At 44.9% G+C, this 20,958-nt stretch overlaps 1 protein-coding gene and 1 long non-coding RNA gene across 12 annotated transcripts in view; one reads left to right on the top strand and one right to left on the bottom strand.

The window, feature by feature from the left end:
• The window catches only part of Kdm3 (Lysine demethylase 3), a 283,441-nt gene that overhangs the window by 213,694 nt on the left and 48,789 nt on the right, over positions 1–20,958 (top strand). The window lies entirely within an intron of this gene.
• Positions 9,966–17,026, bottom strand: LOC145934325 (uncharacterized). The gene is made up of 3 exons (XR_014425012.1): positions 16,380–17,026; positions 15,994–16,261; positions 9,966–10,757 (listed from the first exon to the last, which is right to left on the bottom strand). It is a non-coding gene; the product is annotated as an uncharacterized LOC145934325 (long non-coding RNA).

Genomic DNA, 20,958 nt, shown 5'->3' with positions numbered 1-20,958 from the left:
CAGACCGCAAATAAATATCTGCGAATCAAGTGAATGTGTATGTGAAATCATATACACGTGATACATTTATTAATTTTTTATAGAAAATTTATTTGACGGATATATCGCAAAATTATTCAAAATTTGAAATTGACTGCTCGTTTTTTTCTCTCTTTCTCTCTTTCTCTCTTTGTCTCTTTGTTGAAGCGTGTTACTACAGAGATATTTTCTTGCAACAATGCTTGCGATTTGCGAATTGTACGCGAAACTGTCAACCAATATCGAGTCCCGATGAAACACGATGATTTAAACAATAGGCAGCGAGGCTGCGGTCTCGCCGCATGTGCAACCGGCGTTGCGGGGTGCGTTGAACAAACCCGATCTACATTCGTCATTAAGCGGCTGGTACATACACCTCTCTGGAACGTTGCAACGCGCGTGTATCTAACAGTTGTAATTACATTCGCGCGCCTTCAGTCCGACAACTCGCTCGCTGTTGACTAACGGCGTCTAAACATAATTTCGCGAATTATCCGGCACGATAGTCACAGGACGGGAAGGAATTCTGTCGTGAATCCACTAATTCGCGACAGTGGAACGAAATGTCAAATGTTCACCTTTCAAGAACGATATTATTCATGTATCTAATTATGCCATATGAAGAGCGTTGAAATTCGAAACGTTTATTTTATTTTACAATCGTTTTACAATCGATGGGAAATTATCTCTGATTTATAATCGGAGCCAGTGTTTTTTTAGTTTAATTGAAACCAGAATTTACAACTCTAACGCTATATCGAAGAATTTATCATTTTGCTCTTTTTTAATATTTTAAAACATTGTCGCTTCATCTGTTATTTTATTTTAGTAACCGAGAGCGTTTATATTTTTATTTCCTCTTATATTTTTCTTCTTTTTGTTTTATCTTTCACTTATTTAATATTCAATCTATTTTGGTTTATTTCGGACGCGACATATATACTTTTGATCGCTCTGATTACAATATTATAAATTAATTTTCATTTACACACACATGTTAGAACAGCTGTCACTCCGCGAACGGTTTTATTCCATTCGCACGTTTTCCATGAGAATGAGAGAGAGGGAGAGAAAAAGAGGATGCTGGTAACCATCGTCGACCTTCGGCCGCCATTATTCGTCAGCATGCGCGTCTCCTTCGTGCCCGATACGTTAACCTTCTCCAGAAAACACTCTTGCCTTCATTCTTGCTCGCTGGGTCGAGACACGCATTATTCTCTTTGCTCCTCCCCTCTGACCCGCCACCTCTGCCCGCCGGGACTTTTTCTTATTCCTCCCCTTACATGTCTTCCATCTTTCCAATGCTGGATGCCATACGAGCTCCTCTGAATGCTCACGCACATACACACGCATATGTACCTCGGCATGCGTGCATATCCCGGGAGAGACGCTTAAATGCGCTGCTGAGCGTGCAAACACGCATGCGTGTCCGTCTAGAGTCGAGGTGGTGGACACCATCCTCTTCTCCCCATCTCTCTTTCTCCTTTTCTCACTTCTGTCTTCCCCCCTGCTTTCCCTTGGCGCACTCTGCTCGGGTGCGCACGTTGCGTGACGTTCGTGTGTGTCAGTGGAATACATTATCATTGAGCGGGGACAGACAAAAGGGCGGCAGGGAGAGAGGGAGAAGTCGGTGGTGGAACGGTGCCGGGTAACAGTGGTAGTAGGTCTGGTGCTGGTGGTGGAAAACGGCTCAGTCGGTGGTTACTCGTGGCACATTGGCGCTGCACAGAGGCCTTTGACCTCTTCTTCTCTTTCTCCCTCTCTCTATTTCCCTCTCTTTCCGTCTAACTCTCTTCATCTATCTCGTCTCACGTCATCTTTCTCCAAGCGCGTCTCATCTTTCAATTCCTCCTTTCCCTCTAACTTATCCGGGTCTCTTTTTCTGCACCACAGTTCCCCATCTCGTCCCTTCTGCGCGACTCTACTCTCCATGTGCGAGTCCCATACACAGCGCGCGCACACACACACACACACATAGAAATCCGGGCGACCCCTCCATCGACTCTTTCCACTTGTGTCTGCACGTCTGGTTTCGACCGCGCCCGCCACCGTTCCCTCCAACACCTCGGTATTCCGTGATGCTTCCCTTCCTTTCTCTCTTCTACCGTATCCTCCCCTTCCTCCCTTCGCCATCATCCCGGCGATGTTGCAGTCTACTACGACCTGCATTCATCCCGCAACAAAACCTCCGCGACTAATCCGGTCGACGACGATAAACGAAACCGTGCACTAAGTATATTATAACCTCCCACGTTCTCGCTGCTAAAGGTCACGTCTTAACGAGCCACTTTTTTCTTACCTTCTTCCTCTTTTTTTCATCTCTTTTTTCCTTCCCAGCCCCATCTTCTCCTACTCTTCCCATACTTCTTTTATAGTTGTACTCGTCTTCCTTTCCGACCCGTTCCACGTATCTCGCCTCTTCCTGCTTCGCGCGATTATCCTTGCTACACCGGTAGACATTTGCCATTCGCCTAACCGCTGCTGTTTCAAGCGTGTGCATTTATCTATCTTGCTTATCTACGGGTTAGAGTCTATAAAGTATTATCGATACGACGCGGTCTTAGATAATATAATAAATGTCTATGGCAGTTATTTTTTTATTTCGCCTCCCCACTTGTAGGCGTGCCAGTACAGTAACAATTTATAGATAATATCTCTCGGGAATGAGATACTCAGAAATTTCGAATTAAATAAGGAAGGAAATTTTGGGTGATATTACATAATTTAATTTGATTTACATTAATTAGAATTTTATTTGTACACACTTATTTCGCAGTTTTTTTTAAAAATATTTTTAGAAAGAAATATCTAACAAATACTCTATTTCTCGTTCTGTATATATTTATGAATCGTCACCTGTTCATCCTCTTATCGTTCTCTTCTCATTTTCCTCCCCCTGTAACTTTTTCCGACGTCGAGCATCGACGTTGGTTTCAATAACCTTAACATCGAAAGAATAGAGCCTGTCCACGTATATTATTACCGCTCGTATCGCGTATATGACACGATACACACCGGCAAAACGATCGACGAAACTTTTCCATGGCGTTCTATCCCTGGTACCACCTCGACGCACCTGTCGGCGCGATAATACAGTCGTGCGGCGAGTCGATACAACGATCGTCGGTTGTCTCGAGTCTCCGCTCGCCTTATTCGTTCGTACACGCGATCTGACCTGAATTTCACGCCGCGCTCAACAGCCGACTAAAGAGAGAGATACTTTCCTTCCCGCCCGTCCCCCCAAGTGTGTTTCGATTTCATGGACTCTCCGAGACACACGGACGCTCTAAAGAAGAGCGATGAGAAAGTTTAGCGTGCTTTGCACCCGGGGATCGTTCGGGATCCGTTATAGCGGTAGCGAGAGCGTATGCCAATATAATTGAAGGCTACTTTCCTCCCCCTTCTTCCTTCCTTCGTGGATGGAAAAAGTGCGGCATAATTATTCGACGTGGCGCCATAGCCGAGAGAGGCAACATGCCTCTCTTACGGGTGTTTTATTAAACGTTACGGCTCGCCGAGAGCGCGCTTCCATCACGTGTGCGGAACGTGTGCGTGCGTAGGCAGGCTCTGGTCGTCGTGTAATTGTAGCGTTCGCCATTACTCACCGCTAATTATTCGCATCGTGCGCCCGAGCCTCATAATTCGAGGAATTGCATTAGGAGAATCGTTCCGCGGTTAGATCGCAATTTCTACCAAGCTTCTAACCCATCGTTCTTCTTCCTTCGAACGTGGTGCGCGTGGTAACACAAAGACAAGTGTTGCAGGGAATAATAATCCACATTTATATACACCCTGACAGTCGACGGATTCTCTATCTCTCAGCTGTGAAAACGACGCGAGAAATCATCTCGTTCCCATTAAATTTTAATGACAGCTTTCTCGATGAATCTGTGTATGTGTACGAAGCTGCAACTTTATCTTCAACATTAATTGCCTTTGCGTAATTCGACCGAGAATTCGTCAAATTGAAATATTAATCAAGCAAAGACCATTAAAGAGTTGAAACTTTTCAAAGGAAATAAAAATAAATTTTTTAATGTCATTTCTGGTTAATAATAAAATGCTTATATTAGATATCGCACTATATAATACAGGAGTCGTCTGAACCGGTTAGCTCGAGTCTATGCGATGTGTTAATGTCGCAAGGGGACGTCGTTTCCGTTCTCTTCCTCTCTTAAGCCGCAGCCCGTTCAATGTCGAATCCGCGCTAAGGAATTCCTTTGTTCCCTCGCTCATTGTCTGTCTCGGCTGTTACATAATCAGGGAACGAGTAACGAGCGTGCGCTCGCGCGTTCAGTTGACGGTGCTCGCCGATCGGAACTGTGTACTCATCGTATTATACTCGAGTACTCGAAGTAAGACGTGGAAAGCGCGACGGTGGGAAGTTGGTGCAATTCGTTACGCCGGGAAGAGAAGTCGTTTATGTCAATCCGTCGCGAACGCGAGCGTGCGTAATGCAGACAAATTCCCGGAAGAGCTTTCCGGAAAGATGCTTGACGTTATGCGAACTTGTACGAGAAACCAACGGTGGTTTCCAAGATCCCTGATATAGATGGGGGAAAAAAAAAGATCGTCTTGACGACGCGGCAAAAACGAAACTTTACGCATTGACGACTTTTTCTCGCGATCGATTTAAATTTTAATTTATTTAAAAAAATGTTTATACGATACAGATAAATAAAATAGTTTAAAATTGAATAATATTTACACGTATACACGCGAATTTTTTCAGAATTACTCGAAAGAAAGATAAATGTCATTACATTTTTTTCTTCAACTTATTAGAGCTGAATATTTTCTACGCTTTCTCCCCTAAATAAAGTTATGGCTCGTCCGGTGTCGTATTTTTATTGGAACGCCGTAAAACGGCGAACGATACGAAGGGCGATTACAACGAGTCGGCGGAAGGGAAGAAACGGAGTAGATAGGAGAGGACCATATATAAGAACGGTCGATAGCAGCTCTCGAATAGAGGGCAAGGGCGGGGAAGACGTATTCGTATTAGAGAGCTGCGTAGCAGGAAACACGTACGCGGTAACAAATGGTAATAATAAGAGGGGCTCGCACGCCAAGCGATCCATATCAAGCAACAATGCAGGAAGCGTGTGCGTGCGCGTATTCGACTTGCGCGTCTGAGAATTTACGGGAGACGACGGGGTGCTTCTCTTATTTTTTTGTTGCCTCTTCTTGGTGCGCGCATTTCCCCTCCTCTCTCTCTCTCTCTCTTTCTCTCTCTTTAGTTCTCCACTCGTGATGATGAGCCACCCGGTTATACAAAAGCCGTCTGCTACTTAACGGGGAAAGTTGGCGCGCGTTTTGCCCGCGACGAACCTGCTTTCAAACCGCATTAAAAGTTTCGAACGTTCGCCTCGTACACGTAACACGTAGCGTAAGTACGCCGGTTGTACGTCAGCGTAATTCATACATTGTTATAGGAGTGTACCCTGAAACTTTATAATATATCGTTCGCGTAACTTTACACTTTTGTTTGATTTCTTTTTCGCGCTACATCTTCCGCGACGCGAAACAGCATCTCTTGAATACCGAGGATCGTTTCTGTAATATTCTCCATAATAAACATGCGTGTCGTCGATACATGAGACAGTTTGTCAAAAATTGCTTCTAATAATTAGAAACTACATCTTGACACTTAACGTTAAGCGTCGGAATAAAATGTTTTATCTCCGAGAGATAAGAGATGAATAACAACATTCGAGCTTTGACTCGAAAGAAGCATCGCGATCAGTAACGTTACTTGACTTTTTCCCTCTCTCTCCCCCTGTGTATCGCTTTTATTCTCAAGCCGATGGTTGTCGCGTGTTATGCGCGAGAGAGGAGCGTTTGATGCGTTTCGTTGCATAAGTACGTGCGTGTGTGCGAATATTTGCAAGAGTTGAAGGGCAAGAAAACTGACTCAACTCGCTCGTGCAAATCGCACAGGAGGCGGTTCGTAACAGCATCCCTGCCATCGTGTCTCGCGATGCACACACACATGCATCGGAGGTCACGTTGCAACGGCTGTGTTATTGAAATAAGGATCCATCGCGCGCATCTGCCCCCGTCTTGTCACGGGAAAGATTCGATAATTGCGTTCCGAAGATACTTTCTCAGACTCGGCAGCTGGCCTCGCCCTCCCCTTTCTTCCTTCGTGTTGGAACTTCTCCGCCAGATATGCTGATACAAATCTCTCGTAGAGGTGTAAGCATAATTTTGAATGAGAAAGCAGACGAGGAATTGCAGTTACGTTACTTTGAGATTGTCGACGTTAAAGTTTAGTATGCCTAATTAATAGTTGAAAGGGGAAAATGGATGAGAGAATATTGTCCCACGTGTATTACTTCAAAGTTCAGTTAAGATAGGTTAAATGGTGGTTTACATCTTCTCGTTCCTGTGGGATTTAACATGAGATGATCGACAGTTCCAGTTCAGTGTCTTACAATCTGTCATCACTATTCGAACCTCTTTTACGTACGTGTTGTAGGGAAGATATTATAATGATGGAAAAAGTACAAAACGAGGAAGTCTCTATCGCTGCTTTTGGAAGACAGCTGTTATCTCCGTTTTTGTTCAGAGCGGTCAATGACACTTTTCAGATAATAGGTCCCAACTTCCGGTCGTGCGTTAAAAGATTACGTGTTGCGATGAAAGGGGAATGCTTCTTCTTGTGAGCGCGTCGCGTTCGTATATATCTTTAGAACAGCTACGGTAAACAAAGTTAGGCGCCCATGACGTGTCCGGTTGCGAATAGCGCTTTTTGATAGACGGTAATGCGCGCCGTCATTATATACCCCGTCGAGCACAATAGCACAGACCGCGGGCACAATCGATACACGTAAACCTTCCGGCATGCTTGTATAGGTGTGTGTATGTGTGTTTGTACGTGTTTGGTAAGTAACGCACGCTATCGCTTCACGTTTCAGTGCAATTACTTATGCACGCGCGAGTTATTTCGATTCTCCTCCAACAGCCGTCGTTGGTGCATCGGCCAAGAGTTTCCCCTCTTTTCCTCCCTTCAAGTTTCGTTCGCGAAACTTGGAAATTCGCGGAATCGTTTACCGCGAGAAGTTTCTCTCGCGAAGCAAGTTTCTCGAGTCTCTTTTTCCCGTCAAACTCTCGCCTCTCAACCACGAGAAATATAAGAAGTAGTACCTTAAACGCGACCTTGAATCGGCAAACAGTTGGAAATTGACATTCAACGGCGATCAATTCGCGTGTTTCTTACTTGGAAAATTTTATAAAAGAAAATAAATATACATTTTTCTCCCAGACTTGTCGGTACAAAGTAGAGCAAAAATAAATGTTTAGTCGCTTAAATTCTCGAAAGATCGTCTGCTAAAATTTTCATATCAAGCCAAGATTAAAAATAAAAAAAATCAAGAAAGTGTCTCTTCGTTCATCAAGCTCTGTTCAATTACAAGCTCGTTAACTTATTTCGCCAATTGCTCGTAATTTCTTCGTAAAGTTCGTTGCATTGAACGTCAAGGGGTTCGTGGAAATTGGAGAAGTCGCGCCAGTCGCGGGAACCTTTCGACGACCTTCAAGGTCGATCCAACGAGGTGGAAGTTCCACGAAAGTTGCGAGACAACTGCAACGCCGGCGGCGGCGGCGGCGACGCGGAGCGTATTATATTGTTGCCCGGGTTCTCTCTCTCTCTCGGTGCCATGACCTCACCAACACAACGTACCACTTTCATGTCGAGCTAACTTCGGAGAATCAGATAGCTCCGGCTGAGAGAAGCCTGCCTGCCCCGCCTGTCTGCCTATTTGCAACCCGCCCTGCTTCCCTTTTGTCCTCGAGACCCTTCTCCCTTCCTTCTCGTCTACAGTTATACGATCGTACGGCCTCGTCCAGATACGTGAGGGAAGTCGTTCATCTCCACGATCGACATTCGGTCGAAGGCAGTTGAGAAATGTTGATTGAAACTCTCCAAGAGGTTTCGAGAACGCGTTATTAAACTCGTGTAATTTTAGAGTTTCGCGAAATTATATCGACACAACTCTACAATAATTTGAATGTATCTTCTCGTGTATTTAACACTTGATGAGTGTACTGTAATTATATAATAAATATATATTTCTTTCGAAAAGTTAAACATTAAATATGATTTTTGCGAGAACTGATGAATATTATTAGCGTTAAATCTATTATAGGCAATCATTTAATCCTTTTTCAAGTGCTGCGCATCCTGTGAATTTTTTAAATAAGATTATTCAGCCGTCTATTGTTCTACGAGTCTATATTTGTCAGGAATTTATGAGGAATGTGTTTCGTAACGCGCAAGCATTGTGAAACTCTATTGAAGACGATGATGACATAAGACGCGTGGATTCGCTAACCACAAAATTGCCATTAATCTCTTTCCTATAGAAGAAAATTATCTATCATACACAAAGATATTTTTAGACGCTAGAAATGTTTAGGGACAGGCGTTTATTTAAAAAGATGGTTTATGTTATTATCTCGTTTAATTGAATAGCTCAATTTTTCGATCGCTGTGTGTGTACATGAAGATATCTATTTATAAAGTTTCAATGTTATATAAAGAACGATCTCTATATTTAGTGACGGTATCGCACAACCGATGATGCCGGCAGATACTCCCGTAATCTCGAAAATCGAATCAGCCGAAATTAAACAGGCTCGGGTTTTCAATAAGCCCTGCATCAGCCTACGGCTAAATTAGCGACACGGAAGTCTTTACGAGACGAAAGTACACGGGGAGATACATCATCGGGGTCGTAATGCAAGACTATATACAGCGTTCATCCGCAAGAAAGTATTACCGAGCTACGTGCTGTATAAGATCATTAAAGGCTTACGTAATTACAGTTATTACACACGAGCCGCGTGGTATTATATACGGCCTCGTTCGGGAAATGCCCATACACACACACATATACATCCTGAGCACTGGAAGGAAGCCATCGCGAACATCCGTATTCGCCGGTATGCGCCTTCCTTTCGTTTCCGCTTTCGTCGAAGGGACAGGAATGCGTATATATTCCCCCGAGAAAGAGGGCGAAAGGCTCGTTCGGAAGGGTCGACACAGGGAGGCTACAGGATCGATAGCGCACACTCGCACGCTCCGCTGACACGTGCGTGTGCACACGCGACTCGCTTCGTCGTGTGCGCGCCGCCGCGCGCTCGAGCCTCGATCAAGGCCGTTCGTTGTTTACCCCGACGGGGTCGACGTGATTCCAATTTACCTCGGTCGCCTCCCCTTTCCTCCCCTCGTCCTTCTCCCGCTTCCTGGGTATCTGCACCCACCCGTCCCTGATCTCTCTCTCTCTTCCGCTTTCGCAGCCACGCGCGGATATCGCTCGCGATATATGCGCGCGTTACGCCTCTCTCTCTTGATTGTCAACTTTCGTGCGCAGTCTCGTCTCGCAGTCGGAGCAAGTCGATTTTATTTGCGTGTGCCGCGGCCGAAACGTTTGCTCTATATCCGGAATCGACCGGCCCCGATAGAATTTCGTTCTGGCTTCGAATTTCGACGCTACGTTACATGCCAGGATGTTGTCTTCTGGAGAGGAAAGGGAATTTCCGATGAACGTTTGTTAAAAGTTAAATTGGGGCGTTGAGTTTCGGCTAATGTTTGCGCGGAACTCTGGGCGTATTTTTACTACTGACAATAAAAAATGTTTCAAGACACAAAAAGTAAATTCTAAAAACCGAAACGTACGAAATAATCTATGTACGTATATTTGAAAGAATGAAAGGACGTATTTATTGCTACGTGAAAAGCATCTTTTGCGTCGAAGCTTCGCAAATCGATAATTTGCTGTAAGTTGTACATATACTTAATAAGGAATTTAGTAGATGAGAGATAATTATGATATAACAAAGGATACATCATTTTTCCTGTTTCCTCTGATTTTATTAGCATTTCATTGAGATGCTTACGCAACAGAGATGTTTCTGCTATTATGTAAATTTCTATACAATGATCTCGAAGCACGAGAAAAGAGAGAGGGCCGACATTGTTTTATTGCCACTTTTTTTTCACTCTGTATAAACATCGTTTCGATCGTCTCGCGATTATGTCACGGCGAACGATGAGCAAATAACGAGTCCGCGTTTTTTCCCCTTCGCGAAAAGAAGCTGCCCTCGAGGCGCGAATGAGAGGGCGGATGGACGGACAGCTTATCGATCCTCTTTAAAGAGAGAGTTATCGCGCTTCGGCTGCATATGACACGGGCGACAAGGTCGCGAGCTATATAATCCCGTAAAAAGCGACGGCTATTGCATAGTCTGGGTCGATAAGCGATCGCGCGTGTTTCACACTTTTCAACGTGTGGACATGCACGTGCGCGGCATATATTGCATCCGGAAATTTTCGTGCCGACAACGAAGATTAATGCGAAATCGAATTTAAGTGCAGAAACAGGCCGGCAATTTTAGGAAGATTAAAATAACCTTTTGTTGCTTTTTATAATAATCTTACTTTTTTTACCCAATTTTATAATAATTTTACAATGTATACAAGCTTACCCCAGATGAAAATATACTCTTCTTCTATTTTCAAGATTCTTAAAGATATCGGACTTCAAATAGAAATTGCTTTAAACATCAAATATAGAGCATATACGTATACATTCTTGTGCTTGATTCTCCAAGTCTTAAGCGTCTTGACTTACGCTATCGGCTCTCTTCTCGATCTCAAAGTGGCCATCACGAAAATTGTTTTCTCGGAACGCATCTTTTGAAGTCGAGTCGAGTTTCGAGACTCGAGCGTCGCGCTGTAAAAAGGGAAAATAATTATAAGGGAGTTACGAATGTGTGGCCTCTGAAATTTGCTCGTGCGGATATCCTGTCCTTGAATATATATGTAGCGAGAACGTGCAACACGCGCGCCCGTGTGATGTGTACATGTGTGCAAAGCACACACGCAAGAAATGCAGGCAGCAAGCAGCTGCCGGGAATGCGGGAGACAGCGGACACTCGAAACCGGCATTAATGTCCCTCTTCGGCAGCATTACATAAAACAGCAGGCTCCTCAGGCCTGCCACGATCACTTATTACAAAAGCGTCGAATCTCAAACACGTGTACACGGGATGGCTACGAAACTGTCAAAGTTATTTCCTGCCCGCAGTCGTACAAATTCTTCCAACAGTTTCTTTTTTCTTCGAGTTGACTTTTGCTCCGCAGAAACTTTTTTTTCAGCCTTCACCTTACGAAAATATTCAATTTATTTAAATTAATTTGAACAGTCAAATTTTAAAGGTGAAAGGAAATAGAGGAACAATACTCTTATCTTTTTTTAAATAGACGGCTCTTTTTAAAGTTTTATACTTTGATAGAAATTAAATTTTAATTATCACGCGAAATGTTGAAAAGAGAGTGAATACAAAGTAAACGCGAATCAGTGATAATCAGCTGTCATCGTCAACTTGGGGATCGATATAGGTGATTTGTACTCTATACTTTCCGGAACTTTAGTATCAATATATAGGTAAATTTCATTAAAAGGTTTTTTATCCGAATTGTGATTTATGCCCGAAGAGGTCGAGATGCCGCGTATCATAAATCACAAGCAAAAGAGTAGAAGAGACTTTAAATCACGATCATTAAACATCATTATAGATACCTCGTCATTAAACAAATTACTCTCGGAACGTACCAAGTCCGCGAACGAAAGGAAATTCAAAAGTTCCCGGGATATATCACGCAAATCGCGCTGGGACACGCTTTCTTTGATTATCATATGCGAACGTATACAATGAACTAGTCGTGTACTAGACGTTCGCTTTCTAGACATGCGTGCACGCGAATATTTCGCCCGAGGAACCGCGCTTTCGATCGACGTGTCGTCATCGTCATCGACGACGACGACGACGACGACGACGACGACGATAACGACGACCCACATTTCCATATGGCCACGTGTCGTGACGTCTGCTGAAATTGCGCCGCGACATCATCGATCGGCGAGGAATATTTCCCGATACCGCTGATCAGTGGCCGCGAACGAGGTCACTGGTGGTCATCGTTGTATCGCTTCATCGAGCTATCTCAGGTAGCGGATTCGGCGAGACTGTATGGAAACTAACCAGAATCTATCGGACAGATTGCTTGCGATCCGAAGCAGCGTTTCTCGGTGTTTTGCGGAGCAAAGTTACGCTATAACTCGATTAGAGAATGATTCGACTAACATATTGATATTCCGATGAAGGAAAGATGACATCTAAATTCGAACGATGAGTCTATAGATGAGATAGCTGCATGTACAGGTGTGTTTAATCGATAGTTTGTAATTTCGAAGCGAGAGAATCGATCGATCGTCCGCAATTTAATCGTAACTCTTATCGGACAAGATAAACGAGGAAAGTATATCGCTCGCCCGTTTCGTGTCGAAGGCGAGGAATAGGTAGGTCCGTGCTCTCGCATTTGAAATTCATCAAATTCCATTTATTCATGCGTGAGATACATGTGTGCATGGAAGAAACATGAGGCGATGACGATTGCATTCGACAATGTGTATAGAGGTCAAACGATCGGTCGGCGGACGGTGAGTGTTGCGTGTCTCCCCGCGAGAGATGTCTCTCTTTCTTTCTCCTTCGTGAGATAGGAAACGGAGGCTGCACCGAGCCGTTATCAAGCCGTTTTAAAGACGACGAGATGCAGTTACGTCACGCGGGTACTCTCGCGCGATCGAGGGAACGAACGCACGGTAAAGCAAGAAACGTGCGCCGTGAAATTCTTGTTTATTCCGTTAACGAGGCAATTACCAGCCGCATGACGTTCACCAACACACACTCGCCTTTCTTTTTTTTTTTTTTTTGCACGTACATACATGTATAGAACACACGACGCCATGTGTGACTAATCGACGCGAAATATTAGTCATCCCCGTAATAACGAGTCCCCGACGTGCATCGATTCGTGTCTCCACGAAAGGTTGTCAACTCGACGAAATATTCAGTATTAGCGCCTCGCGTGTATTTGCTCATCTAATTTACAAATTGCGTCTGCGACGACAAGGCTAAAACAGTGACAAATTATCGCGCGGGCGAGACGAGATAAGCGGATCTTTTCTCTCACAATACTACCGTGAAGGGGTTGCGATGATTAACCATCACGTTATATTCCGGCATGCGATTTATCACACGCGTGAAAGTATATACGAACGACAATTGACCTCCTCGTTCCTTGCCGCATTGCAAAAATTGTTATTCCTTATCGATACTACACCTCCATTTATCTTATTCATAGAGAGATGGATACGGTAAAGTCTTTTGTATTCTCATTTTTTTATCGCTATGCTTCATCGATATAATATTTTAATATAATGTCCAATTTACATTACGTACATCTTTGGCTACATCTTTGCTGTCTTTTGATATTAATCTGTAAATGTGTTATTTAACTGATTACTAATTTTTCCAAATCTGTACTAAAAACTATGTCTTTACTTTAATTACTTCCTGATAAGCAAAAGAGATTTAAATGTGCGATATAGTGAGTCAGTTGGTGAGACTATCTTTGGAGCATAATTTTTTTCAGTAGCATCCACAGATATAATATTTTGATTTTTCAAATGTGTATTTTACAATGCGGGGAGATAAATATAGCGTTGGCGGTCGATAAGAAAATATACACGTTTTTATTTCTGTGAGTGTTTAAGTTGGGCCGCGATTAGTTAACGCTTGAAAAGATTAAAGTGGCAATTCGACAAAAGATAAACAGGCGTAGATTTCGAGCTTCGTCTCGCGATGACCGATAATAAAACGCAATTAAATGATCGCGCCGGTACAGAGTATTATTATCAATCGATCGATATTTTATCTAACGCCAAATTGTGTCATCTAATCTGAGTAATTTGGGGGGGGGGGGGGTTTCGCGAGACTTTTTTGCAGACAGGTACAAAAGATAAAAATCGTTTGTCGAGGAGGAGATTTCAATATCTCCTCGATGGTATATTTGGCGCATATCTCCAATGCGCTCCAATATATGTATATCGATAAAATATTTGCACGACGTTATTTTGTAACATTCGGAGCGCTTTAGAATTAAAAGCCATGTTGACTCTGTCTCTATCTATAGCGTACGCGCGTTCAATATCTAAATTAAACTATCATCCGATACGCAATCTAACTGTAAACAAACGATATATAACAGCGTACTCGTGCTTTATCTTGTGTCCACTTAGATTACGTCGGAAAAATAGTTTAGCGTATCTCTATCACGTAGGGCACCTTTGTTTACGCGTCGATATCAAATAAGTCAGACAAAAACATATGCAGCAGATATAATTGTGTCAACGTGTTATATGCAATAGTGTGAAATTCTACGTTTCTTTCTTTGATCTGTATCTCATATCGCTTCGCAAGCAACGACCGGGAGCCTTGCATCGTTTCCAGTTTACGAAACGGTCCGCGTTTCTTGCGCGGAAAGTGTCACATTTTCATCCCCCCGTTCTCTTCCCATTCTCTACATTCTCTCTCTGTCTTTCTCGTCTTTTTGTCGGCACGATGGCAGATTGAATCGCACAATTATCCGTCATGCGTAACTCCCACGTTTCTCCGTTGGGTCGCGATTAAATCGTCCGCCGCCGTCGCGTCTACTACAATCATCCAGCAGATGCCGAGCGGAGCGATCTCTACTTAAAGCACCGGCCGTGGAAAACAATTTCGCCTTACGTAACGCGACACGCAGATAATTATATTCGCGCGAGTCCGCGAAGACGCGCATCGTCTCCGAGAATCAGTCATTTTCTTCGCAGAGTGCCGGCAGAATTTCAAGCCAATCTCGTCTTGGCTTGAAAATTTTAACAACGCTTATACGAGTATAATATATAATTTAGTCTTCTAATATTTCTTTTCAAAAATATTGCTAATTATAAATTGTGCAATCTGTCTCTGACAAATTGGAATCTTTTTTTATTTAGATGAAATCGAAGTGTTTTAAAAATATTTATAATTTGAACTGAATTATATAATACATATGTAACATTTTGACAATTCCATCGAGAATCCCCTGTTTGTAATATATTATCCGATTATCACGGAATATTTCGTAGGGAGGTGAGATCATAAAACCTGGAATTTCGAGATATCTGGTAGATATTCGGTATAAAGTGAGACTGGAAGGGAAAACGTACCATTGTATTCATCAGCACGATAATGGCACATAATAATAAGCTCTACGTGAGTTCGTATCGCGTCGAGGAACGTTTTCATGATGCAAACTCGTGGTAGCGCGAAATATGTTGTAACAAGTGTAGGTACGTTTTATCCGCACCGTGCTCCGATACACGAGATAATAAACGTATTATTTATGCAGATCACATGAGGAACGACGGCTTAACGACGTTTAATTGAAGTCATCCGGAGCGATATACGATTGACTTTCTCCGAAAGTCTCAATTAATCGTGTACCGTATTCTTTCGCGAGATGAAATATTTTCGTCTCGGGACACGGGGGGATCCGACATTCGTGAGAAATACGAGATGAAGCTGCGGAACGCACGCGTGTGCAAACGATTTCGTCGAACGAGTAATCAAAACTCCGCGATATGCCAAGCGCCGATACGTCACGTCTCTCTGCCCCGTGTTACACGTAGAGAGCGTTTCCACAGATTGAAAAATTCCTGGTATTTTCGCATGAAAACTCGATATCGTACGCCGCGTTGCGTTATAATCCGTCGTTATCGACATCGCAAATATTAGCGAGGGAAAATATTGGGTCTCCGTCCGTTTCGAACGTTTCGCACGTCGGGAATTTGGTTCTCGCGATTCTTCGAATTACGAAACCCGGTCGATGTTCGTTCGGAAAAAGAGGCGTTTTTATTTATTTATTCTTTTTTTTGTTTAGTGATGTACGTTAATATTAAACGACAATTGATCAAAGGTATAATAGGCCAAGTTAAAAAGGTGCTCTTGAAAATATACGAGATTTCTTTCATACTTGAAGTTGGATACTTTTACACTGATTATTCCCATAGGATTTATGGTGAAAGTAACGAGTCTACTTACTGAGAGATACTAACTGCATTGTGGCGGAAATTGGTAATCTCGAGAGCCCCGATGCCTCATTTCGATGCGGACTAGGCAACTTCGGTTCGATCAAACTTCCCCAATAAGAGCTCTCGCGCTGACCGAGTCTTCTCACTCGAGCTAGTTCTACCTTCTACCTGCCTCCAGCACTGGCAATCCAAGCCGCGTTATTGCCGAAGTTTTGGAGACAAGTCCTAAAGGCTCCGGAATTTACACTCATTGTCAGCCAACTTCTCGCTTACGAGTCCTAAAAAAAATGGTCCTTTAATCGTTCTGATCGTGATATTTAAATGCGATATTTAATTCGATCATTCTCATCGTGTAAGGTGTAAGGTCAGCAAGAAAGTCAAAATCACAATATTTACCTTCAGATATTACCGTAGATAATATTGTATTAATACTAATATTGACGTCGATGCGGATACATCCATTAATAATACTTTGTTTCACACATTCTTTTATTTACATAATATTCCTCTTTACTGTCAAATATGCGCGACGAGAGCACGCGAATTTCCTATACATATGTATAAATTCGGAATTATGCGTATCGTTCGTAATTGGACCGACGACGAGGCCAGCAGTGCAGTGACTCCGAAACGACACGACGTGTGCACACGCGAGGCTGTCGGCGGGGCGCGTCATTTGGTCCACGCCACGGGCGATTGCGTGAAAAGGAGAGGCGAAACAACGACGAAACAAAAGGAGAAATGAAAGAAAAGAAAATAAAAGAAAGAAAAGAAGCCTCGTCGCTCCGTTCCGTCGTCGGTGAGAGGATAGGGGGGGAAAGGAAGCAGCGAAGAAGAACACGCGCGCGCGAGCACACGTGTGCGTGAATGCACGCGGAGTATTTTTTGCGGCAGCCTAGCGGAGAGTATAGAGTATAGTCGTGCTTGAGTTGGCCGCGCTCGGTCGGTCGCCTTCGGTCATGAGGGGGATTATACGGCGACGTACAGAGGAGGGGAACGCACACAGGGAAGATCGAACGGGGGTGGGAAAGGGGGGCAGGGAGTCGTTCGACGGGCGCCGGGAACGCGCAGCGCTTCTGCGAGACGGGATGCAAAGGGGTGGTAAGGGGGAGAGGGAGCGAGAGAGAGAGAGAGAGAGAGGGGAAAGCGCGTGAGCTGACGAGGCGGCGGTTACCACTGTCGCGACGGCCTGGTGCGGCCTGGTGGAGCGCACGCGCGGGTTTGTGCGTGTCCGCTCGGGCCATAGCAAGGGGGGCATCACGGGGGAAGGGGAGAGTCTTTCGCGATGGGTGAGGGAGTGGGGAGAAGTTCTCCTGCTGCCGCAGTAGAGTAGCGGCCTTCGACGTGATCTGATCTTAATCCGCGTTCGTATTATTTCGCGCGAAAGGGATATCGTCGCGTACATAATACGGTACTGTAAATATATAATATATATTTCGCGCGTGTGTATGTGTGCGTGTGTGTGCGCGACTTTTTCGAAACTTGCAGTTTTCTCTCCCCCTTTTTTTGTCGTTTCTTATTTTCTACCAGTATCGCGATAGTGATTGAGCGAGGAGTAGGGTTATACTGGAGCAGGATTCGGCAAGATTACGATCGGATTTGCAGTGTAGTGGTGACGTGGAGTTGAGGGCACGGGAGGAGCAACGGAAAAGAAATATATTTGTCATTGTCGTCTCTCAATCGGCGCGTCGATAAGAGCAATAATCGCGCTTCTGGCGAGATTCCGCGAATGGTGCGTTGCACGGGGCAACCGGTGCCAACTTCAGCTCGGACGACGTCGCTCGTTCGCGAACGCCATTGTTCGTTCGCGCGCGTTCGGAGGTCACGAGAAACTAAGTGTGCCGTTTTAAACCATCCTAATTTCTCTCTCTCACGTTTATTTTCGATCCACGACGGGTGGGCGAGACTGTTCGTCGTCGTTTTTATCTCCCTGGCAAACGGTCAACTTACGGTCGAGAAAAGGTGTTGCGTGACCGAAGGAAAAGGCAGTGGTAAAGCGGAGGAAGAAAGAGAGAGAGAGAGAGAAAAAGAGTGTACAAGCGGAAAAGAAGTGCACCACTTGCTGTTACCCGAAATAAGGAAGGTGAGAAGAAAAGCACAGAGAGAGCGAAAGATATCAATCAAATTCATTGTTCTTCGGTCGATCAGGGATAGCAGAATCGCTTCGTAAGTGTTCGGCCATTTTCGTGCGCACTCGCCGTAATATAAAGCCGCTCTTTTAACCGGGGCTCTATCTCCGTGTATCCCCGGAGACCGTTCGTGTCTAGTTTCGCGAAACGACGAGCTCGAGTTCGTCGCCACGTATAGTGCTCGCGCGATCGCGTAGTGCTCGCTATGCAGTGATGTGTTCCTCGTTTTGCAAGTGAGATTCGTCACTTTTGTTTCGACTGATCCAAGGACGACGGAGGGAGAAAGACGCGATAAAGAGGAAGATTGGATATATTTCTGCACATAAACGCGTCTCGTCGAGAGAGGCGTCGACGGCAAGAGTGTGATATTCTTCGTGAAAGTCTTCGGCGTGCGGCGAACAAAGGATACGCGAGGGGTAGTGGTGGTGGTGACGACACCGAGGAAACTTCATTCGATCAGGATCGGATTTCGCGCGACGTGGGAGGGAGATGAGCCATCTTTCTACCGCAGAAACCGAAGAAACTCGATCTTTCGTCGCAATTAGCGGACAATGATGTAAACTCGCGTCAGAAATGATAGTAAGAACTTGGCATGTTATCTTCTTACAGGAAGAAAAAAAGAACGCTAAACGACGGTGTTCCATCCGAAGCGCTTCTTCAGCCTCGAAATTGTAGAGAAATCGCCGCGTCGTTCTTTGCGATGAGGAAATCGTGCGCGACGACGACGGCGAAAACGACGGCGGACGCGGTCGCGAACGGTGCGCGACGATTAACCGCGACGTGGAACGACGCGAAGCTAGCAGCAGTAGCAGCATGCCACCGGTGCTAGGAGGCGCGGCAATGGCGGTCCTTCCGGTAAGCCCGCAGACGGCGACGCAGGGTACCCCGCACCACCACCATCCCCATCACCACCATCATCACCCGCACCACCACCACCATCACAATAATCACCATCACGGCGGCCACCACGTAAACCAGGGACAGACGCAAGTGTTACTCACGGCCGCCGCGGTCGCCGGTGGTGGTGGTGGCGGCGGCGGCGGCGGCGGAAGTGGCGGAAGTGGCGGCGGCGGAGTCGCAGCCACGCAGGCTCAGCCGCAGCTGCTCTATCAGCCGTACAATCTGATGCCACCGGGCGGTTCGCCCTCATCCCAGCCGGGATTTCAGCAGCAACAACATCATCATCATCATCATCATCAGCAACAGCAACAGCAACAACAAACGTCACAGCAGCAACCGCATCATCCTTACCATCATCATCATCATCAGTCCGCCGCTCAGCAGAGCAGCTTCATAGCCGCCGACGTAGGAAACACGGCCACCGCGTTAGTCTTGTAAGTGTGTGACATCAAATTTCTCTTTTTCCCTCTCTCTTTTTTTCTCTCTTCTTTTTAGAAGAAAAAAGAGACGAAAGTTGATTTATTTTGCCCCAGAGAGTGTCTAATTAAAGTTTATTTAATGATGATAATGAGAAGGAGGAGGGGAGGGAGAGATAAGAGTAAAAAGGGGGAAGTGAGATGCTGCAGGTGTAATCGCGGCCGTCAAGGTTGACTGGATTTCCGCGCGCGGAATATCTTTATACGTATACTCGATGGATTCCACGAACGCGGCCGATGTATCCCTCTCGGGCGAGTTCTCCGAAGGCGTCGTCAGCGTGGGAACTGTAAATCGGAGTTCTCGCCAAGCGTTGAAAGTACCCCTTTCCTCTTATCCCCCCCTTTCCCCCGATGATACGAGACGTAAGTTGAAATGGGAGTTGCTGATAGTTCTATTCCACAAATACTTGGTGTCAATTTGAATATCAAAGTGTGTACATTCGGGGGGAGTCGTCTGAACTTCTGGATATTTGAAATATTTCGACGATATCGGAATATTGTTCAGTGCGCGCGATTTGTCCTCCTCGAAGTTTGTTTTCCAAAGTCAAACCTGGCAATTAAAGTTCAGACTACATTGTTATTATTATCCAAACATTGCAGTAATTTTTTTATTACAATTTATTAGCATATTTTTTTTATTACAATACATTTTTATAAAACCTTGAAAGTTCTGGGAGATCCCTCGGAAGATCGAGCTAGCTTTCACGGATCGCTGCGCGGAAGTGAGTCCGTTTGGGAGGGGAATTGCGGGAACATCTTGGCTCTCGCCGATCTTTCTCTCTATCTCCTTTTCCTGCTTCGATGATGATTTACGGAGCAACGGGGATTCATCGCGCGCGAATCAGTAGCGAATCGTACACACGCGGTTTGATGAACAAGCGCGCCGCGATTATAGTGATCGAGAACGGCGGTCGCAGAGTGTGCATACGCACATACATACATGCGTGTGCACGATCGCGGCTGCAGGTGTTCGACCGGCGGCGAGGCAACCAATTTGTCATGTCGGCGAAAATGGAACACTCGCGCGCGTTCCGCCCGCGGCAGCGAATCGACTCGGCTGTCGAGCCGAGATGCGCGGAATTAGAGCGGGCGTGTAGGAGATAAACAGAATATATACGTATACACATATATGCATCATCGTGACATGGATCGCGAGCAACCCGCTAGAAACATTACGGAAGACAAAAGGAGTTTGTCGACGGGTTCGTTTAAACGATTCGGCGCGATCTCCCCCGACCATTCCATTAATACGCATCCTATTTCGCGACGTGGGGTAAATGACCGGAGCTATGCGGTGCGTGCAGCACATTTCTGAGACGGAGAGATTTCTACGCGATAATCTTCTTTGTGAATTAATAACGACACCAGGGAAAGTATAAGAAACGTGAGCGCTCGCTCTCGTTTATGTTATTTGAGATTTTGACAGTGGACGTATCGACAACTGTCAAACTTACTACAGCAACTTTTTTT

The sequence above is a fragment of the Prenolepis imparis genome, unplaced genomic scaffold (assembly GCF_030444845.1).
Source record: "Prenolepis imparis isolate NDT839.2.m4 unplaced genomic scaffold, iyPreImpa1.0 SCAF_1, whole genome shotgun sequence".
NCBI classification, from domain to species: domain Eukaryota; kingdom Metazoa; phylum Arthropoda; class Insecta; order Hymenoptera; family Formicidae; genus Prenolepis; species Prenolepis imparis.
Note: the sequence above shows the minus strand (reverse complement) of the source record. Positions and strands in the feature narration are given on the sequence as shown.